The 6,837-nt window shown below is 66.3% G+C and overlaps 1 protein-coding gene across 17 annotated transcripts in view; it reads left to right on the top strand.

Moving 5' to 3' along the window:
* Positions 1-2,409: 2,409 nt before the first annotated feature.
* LOC140482183 (ferroportin-like) overlaps positions 2,410-6,837 on the top strand; it is a 72,395-nt gene continuing 67,967 nt past the window's right edge. For 14 of the 17 annotated variants that reach the window (XM_072579229.1, XM_072579220.1, XM_072579227.1 and 11 more), the window contains exon 1: positions 2,410-2,458. The gene's annotated coding sequence lies outside the window, so the exon portion shown is untranslated. The remainder of the gene's footprint in view (positions 2,459-6,837) is intronic. The other 3 variants (XM_072579230.1, XM_072579225.1, XM_072579222.1) reach the window with 2 other exon arrangements.

Below are 6,837 nucleotides of genomic sequence, written 5' to 3'. Positions count from 1 at the left end.
CTTTGTTCTACTACACTACCCAAGGCTGAAAATATGTTGCTGGAAAAGCACAGTAGGTCAGGCAGCATCCAAGGAACAGGAGAATCGACGTTTCGGGCATCAGCCCTTCTTCAGGAATGAGGAAAGTGTGTCCAGCAGGCTAAGATAAAAGGTAGGGAGGAGGGACTTGGAGGAGGGGCGTTGGGAATGTGATAGGTGGAGGGAGGTCAAGGTGAGGGTGATAGGCCAGAGTGGGGTGGGGGCGGAGAGGTCAGGAAGAAGATTGCAGGTTAGGAAGGCGGTGCTGAGTTCGAGGGATTTGACTGAGACAAGGTGGGGGGAGGAGAAATGAGGAAACTGGAGAAATCTGAGTTCATCCTTTGTGGTTGGAGGGTTCCCAGGCGGAAGATGAGGCGCTCTTCCTCCAACCGTCGTGTTGCCATGGTCTGGCGATGGAGGAGTCCAAGGACCTGCATGTCCTTGGTGGAGTGGGAGGGGGAGTTGAAGTGTTGGGCTACGGGGTGGTTGGGTTGGTTGGTCCGGGTGTCCCGGAGGTGTTCTCTGAAACGTTCCGCAAGTAGGCAGCCTGTCTCCCCAATATAGAGGAGGCCACATCGGGTGCAATAGATGATGTGTGTGGAGGTGCAGGTGCATTTGTGGCGGATATGGAAGTGTCCTTTGGGGCCTTGGAGGGAGGTAAGGGAGGGGGGGGGGGGGTGGGGGGGAGGTGTGGGCGCAAGTTTTGCATTTCTTGCGGTTGCAGGGGAAGGTTCCGGGAGTGGAGGTTGGGTTGGTGGGGGGTGTGGACCTGACGAGGGAGTCACGGAGGGAGTGGTCTTTTCAGAACGCTGATAGGGGAAGGGAGAGCAATATGTCCCTGGTGGTGGGGTCCGTTTGGAGGTGGCGGAAATGACGGCGGATTGTACGCTGGACATGGAGGTTGGTGGGGTGGTAGGTGAGGACCAGTGGGGTTCTGTCCTCGTGGCGGTTGGAGGGGCGGGGCTCAAGGGTGGAGGAGCGGGAAGTGGAAGAGATGCGGTGGAGGGCATCGTTGACTACGTCTGGGGGGAAATTGCGGTCCTTGAAGAAGGAGGCCATCTGGGTGGTACGGTTTTGGAACTGGTCCTCCTGGAAGCAGATGTGGCAGAGACGAAGGAGTTGGGAATATGGAATGGCATTTTTACAGGGGGCAGAGTGGGAGGAGGTTGTGTCTAGGTAGCTGTGGGAGTCGGTCGGCTTATAGTAAATGTCCGTGTCGATTCGATCCCCCGAGATAGAAATGGAAAGGTCTAGGAAGGGGATGGAGGAGTCTGAGACGGTCCAGGTGAATTTGAGGTCGGGGTGGAAAGTGTTGGTAAAGTGGATGAACTGTTCAACCTCCTCGTGGGAGCACGAGGCAGCGCCAATACAGTCATCGATGTGGCGGAGGAAAAGGTGGGGGGAGGGGCCAGTGTAGCTGCGGAAGATGGACTGTTCCACATATCCGACGAAGAGGCAGGTCGTACACCACCCAAGGCCCTACCATTAATTGTATAGGCCCTACCCTTGTTTGTTGTCTCAAAATACAATAGTTTGCATTTATCCAGTTCGAACTCCAACTGCTATTTTTCAGCCCAATTAATCAAGATACTTTTCTAATCTTAGAAAATCTTTTTCACTGCCTACATTGCCACCCATTTTGGTGTTGTACGCAAACTTACCAACCATGCCTTCTTTATCCAAATCATTTATTAAATGTATTGGGACAAGAAAAAAAATGATATATCGAGAACAGGTGCATGTAGCAGAATGATAAATAGCTGTTAACTGAAAATGAAACAGAATAAAAGAGGAAAATTGGAAGCAAAAGGAGGAGTGATTATGGACTAAAATTGCTGAATTCTGTACTGAATCCAGAAGGCTGAAAATTGTTTGATTGAAAGACCAGATGCAGTTCATTGAGCTGCAGAAGTCTGAAGGCAGAAAAGTTGATGTGAGGTTGGGGGTGAGATTGCTTTGAGTGGAGAGTGGTGGGTTGAGAGTTAAGGTAAGGGTTGGGGATCTGGATTGAGGTTTAGAGTTGGAGGTGAGTGGAAGTTGAAGGTTGGGTTAGATTGGGTTGAGATTTAAAGTTGGAGATGACTGCGAGTTGAGGGTTTTTTGGAGTGGATTGAGGTTTAGATTCGGAGGTGGGTGGAGTGAGAGAAGTTTGAGGTTTAGAGTTGGAGGTAAGTGGGGGTTAAGAGCTGGGTTAGAGGGGTTTGAGGTTTAGAGTTGGAGGTGAGTAGAGGTCGAAGCTTGGGTTAGAGTAGGTTGAAAACTGAGTTAGATTTGGAGGTGAATAGGGATGGAAAGTTGAATTAGAGTGTGTGGCTGAGTGTGGGCATCCTCTGCTTATCCATGTCCTTCTGCAGTGAGCGGTTCAGGCCGCTGGGTGTCGCAGCGCAGCTCCTTTCCCGTGCGGTTTTTGAGGCGGCGCCATGTTGGAGTCGAGCGGAAGGTGAGGTCATTTACATTTTACCATTTCACTGTCGGTCCTCGGGAGCTGCAAACTTTGGCCTTCTCCCAACTTCCAATCTATATTTGACATTCCAGATTAATTTCCAACCGCCTCTCCCCTCGCTCGACAGGATATTTATTTTTGAACTTCCTTCTGATTTTTCCTGGGATCCCTCAGTGTCTCCCCCCCCGGGAGGAGGAGGAGGAGGAGGAGGGGGATTCCATCAGCTCCCTCAGAGTCCCCCCACCCGCCCCCACACAAATACCCAATAATCACCCCCTCACCCTATCTCCCACCCCCTCTCACTCTCCCCCCACATTCCCTGACAAACTCTCCTCTCCCCCCACTCATATCCCTCTCTCCCCCACACTCTATTCCCTCCCCTCCCCCCACCTCCCCCCCATTCCCTCCCCCCCTCCACCCCTACTCCCTCCACCCCCCACCCCCCCACTCCCCCACTCCATCCCCCACTCACCCTACTCCTTCTCCCCCCCTCCCCTCCCCCCCACACCCCTCCCCTCCCCCCCCACCCCTCCCCTCCCCCCCACCCCACTCTTTCCCACCCCCCCACCCCACTCTTTCCCCCCCCCACCCCACTCCTTCTCCCCCCCCACCCCACTCCACTCCTCCTCCCCCCCATCCCACTCCTCCCCCCCACCCCACTCCTTCTCCCCCCCACCCCTTCTCCCCCCCACCCACTCCTTCTCCCCCCCACCCACTCCTTCTCCCCCCCACCCCACTCTTTCTCCCCCCCACCCCACTCTTTCTCCCCCCCACCCCACTCTTTCTCCCCCCCACCCCACTCTTTCTCCCCCCCCACCCCACTCTTTCTCCCCCCCCACCCCATTCTTTCTCCCCCCCACCCCATTCTTTCTCCCCCCCACCCCATTCTTTCTCCCCCCCACCCCACTCTTTCTCCAACCCACCCCACTCTTTCTCCCCCCCACCCCATTCTTTCTCCCCCCCACCCCATTCTTTCTCCCCCCCACCCCATTCTTTCTCCCCCCACCCCACTCTTTCTCCAACCCACCCCACCCTTTCTCCCCCCCACCCCACTCTTTCTCCCCCCCACCCCACTCTTTCTCCCCCCCCCACCCCACTCTTTCTCCCCCCCCACCCCACTCTTTCTCCCCCCCCACCCCACTCTTTCTCCCCCCCCAACCCCACTCTTTCTCCCCCCCCCACCCCACTCTTTCTCCCCCCCCACCCCACTCTCTCTCCCCCCCCACCCCACTCTCTCTCCCCCCCCTCCCCACTCTCTCTCCCCCCCCACCCCACTCTCTCTCCCCCCCCCACCCCACTCTCTCTCCCCCCCCCACCCCACTCTCTCTCCCCCCCCCACCCCACTCTCTCTCCCCCCCCCACCCCACTCTCTCTCCCCCCCCCCACCCCACTCTCTCTCCCCCCCACCCCACTCTCTCTCCCCCCCCACCCCACTCTCTCTCCCCCCCCACCCCACTCTCTCTCCTCCCCCACCCCACTCTCTCTCCCTCCCCCCTCGCTCTCCCTCCCCCCTCGCTCTCCCTCCCCCCTCGCTCTCCCTCCCCCCTCGCTCTCCCTCCCCCCTCGCTCTCCCTCCCCCCTCGCTCTCCCTCCCCCCTCGCTCTCCCCTCCCCCCTCGCTCTCCCTCCCCCCCTCGCTCTCCCTCCCCCCGCGCTCTCCCTCCCCCGCGCTCTCCTCCCCCCCCCGCTCTCCTCCCCCCCCCGCTCTCCTCCCCCCCCCCGCTCTCCTCCCCCCCCCGCTCTCCTCCCCCCCCCCCGCTCTCCTCCCCCCCCCCGCTCTCCTCCCCCCCCCCCCCGCTCTCCTCCCCCCCCCCCGCTCTCCTCCCCCCCCCCCGCTCTCCTCCCCCCCCGCTCTCCCCCCCCCGCTCTCCTCCCCCGCTCTCCTCCCCCCCCCGCTCACCTCTCCACCCCCGCTCACCTCTCCACCCCCGCTCTCCTCTCCACCCCCCGCTCTCCTCTCCCCCCCCCGCTCTCCTCTCCCCCCCCGCTCTCCTCTCCCCCCCACTCTCCTCCCCCGCTCTCCTCTCCCCCCCACTCTCCTCTCCCCCCCACTCTCCTCTCCCCCCCCACTCTCCTCCCCCCCCCACTCTCCTCCCCCCCCCACTCTCCTCCCCCCCCCACTCTCCTCCCCCGCTCTCCTCTCTCCCCCCCCCCTGCTCTCCTCTCCCCCCCCCCGCTCTCCTCTCCCCCCCTGCTCTCCTCTCCCCCCCCCTCCTCTTCCCCCCCCCCCGCTCTCCTCTCCCCCCCCCCCCCGCTCTCCTCTCCCCCCTCCGCTCTCCTCTCCCCCCCCCCCCCCCCCCCCCCCCCCCCCCCCCCCCCCCCCCCCCCCCCCCCCCCCCCCCCCCCCCCCCCCCCCCCCCCCCCCCCCCCCCCGCTCCCCCTCCCTCCCCCCCCCTCCCCCCCCCCCGCTCTCCCCCCCCCCTCCCCCCCCCCCCCTCCCTCCCCCCGCCTCCCTCCCCCCCCTCCCCCCCCCCCCCCCTCCCCCCCCCCCTCCCCCCCCCCCCCCCCCCCCCTCCCCCCCCCCCCCGCCTCCCCCCCCCCCCCTCTCCCTCTCCCCCCCCCGCTCTCCTCTCCCCCCCCCGCTCTCCCCTCCCCCTCCCCCGCTCCCGCTCTCCCCCCCCTCTCCTCTCCCCTCCCCCCCGCCTCCCTCTCCCCGCTCTCCCTCTCCCCGCTCTCCCCCTCCCCTCTCCCCTCTCCCCGCTCTCCCCTCTCCCCGCTCTCCCTCTCCCCGCCTCCCCTCCCGCTCTCCCTCTCCCCCCCCTGCTCTCCTCTCCCCCCCCTGCTCTCCTCTCCCCCCCCTGCTCTCCTCTCCCCCCCCGCTCTCCTCCCCACCCCGCTCTCCTCTCCCCACCCCTGCTCTCCTCTCCCCCCCCCGCTCTCCTCTCCCCCCCCGCTCTCCTCTCCCCCCCCTGCTCTCCTCTCCCCCCCCCTCCTCTCACCCCCCCCGCTCTCCTCTCCCCCCCGCTCTCCCTCTCCCCCCCCGCTCTCCTCTCCCCCCCCCGCTCTCTCCCTCTCCCCCCCCCGCTCTCCCCCTCCCCCCTCTCCCCGCTCCCCGCTCTCCCTCTCCCCGCTCTCCCCTCCCCCCCGCTCTCCCTCTCCCCCGCTCTCCCTCTCCCCGCTCTCCCTCTCCCCGCTCTCCCTCTCCCCGCTCTCCCTCTCCCCCGCTCTCCCCTCTCCCCCGCTCTCCCTCTCCCCCCCGCTCTCCTCTCCCTCCCCCCTCTCCTCTCCCCGCTCTCCCTCTCCCCGCTCCCTCTCCCCCCGCTCTCCCTCTCCCCCCCCGCTCTCCTCTCCCCCCGCTCTCCCTCTCCCCCCCGCTCTCCCTCTCCCCCCCCCTGCTCTCCTCTCCCCCCCTGCTCTCCTCTCCCCCCCCTGCTCTCCTCTCCCCCCCCCTGCTCTCCTCTCCCCCCCCGCTCTCCTCCCCCCCTGCTCTCCTCTCCCCCCCCGCTCTCCTCTCCCCCCCCCTGCTCTCCCTCCCCCCCGCTCTCCTCTCCCCCCCCGCTCTCCCTCTCCCCCCCGCTCTCCCTCTCCCCCGCTCTCCTCTCCCCCGCTCTCCCTCCCCCCCCGCTCTCCCCTCCCCCCCCCGCTCTCCCCTCCCCCCCCGCTCTCCCCTCCCCCCGCTCTCCCCTCCCCCCCCGCTCTCCCCTCCCCCCCCGCTCTCCCCTCCCCCCCGCTCTCCCTCCCCCCCGCTCTCCCCTCCCCCCCCCCGCTCTCCCCTCCCCCCCCGCTCTCCCCTCCCCCCGCTCTCCCCTCCCCCCCCGCTCTCCCCTCCCCCCCCCGCTCTCCCCTCCCCCGCTCTCCCCTCCCCCCCCGCTCTCCCCTCCCCCCCCCCGCTCTCCCCTCCCCCCCCCCGCTCTCCCCTCCCCCCCCCGCTCTCCCCTCCCCCCCCGCTCTCCCCTCCCCCCCGCTCTCCCCTCCCCCCCGCTCTCCCCTCCCCCCCGCTCTCCCTCTCCCCCCCCGCTCTCCCTCTCCCCCCCCGCTCTCCCTCTCCCCCCCCCGCTCTCCCCTCCCCCCCCGCTCTCCTCTCCCACCCCGCTCTCCTCTCCCACCCCGCTCTCCTCTCCTCCCCCCCCGCTCTCCCTCTCCCCCCCGCTCTCCCTCTCCCCCCCCGCTCTCCTCTCCCCCCCCGCTCTCCCTCTCCCCCCCCGCTCTCCCTCTCCCCCCCCGCTCTCCTCTCCCCCCCCGCTCTCCCCTCCCCCTCTCCCCGCTCCCGCTCTCCCCTCCCCTGCTCTCCCTCTCCCCCCCGCTCTCCCTCTCCCCCGCTCTCCCTCTCCCCCGCTCTCCCTCTCCCCCGCTCTCCCTCTCCCCGCTCTCCCTCTCCCGCTCTCCGCTCTCCCTCTCCCCCCCGCTCTCCTCTCCCCCCCTGCTCTCCTCTCCCCC

This window comes from Chiloscyllium punctatum, chromosome 10 (assembly GCF_047496795.1).
Source record: "Chiloscyllium punctatum isolate Juve2018m chromosome 10, sChiPun1.3, whole genome shotgun sequence".
NCBI lineage: Eukaryota > Metazoa > Chordata > Chondrichthyes > Orectolobiformes > Hemiscylliidae > Chiloscyllium > Chiloscyllium punctatum.
Note: the sequence above shows the minus strand (reverse complement) of the source record. Positions and strands in the feature narration are given on the sequence as shown.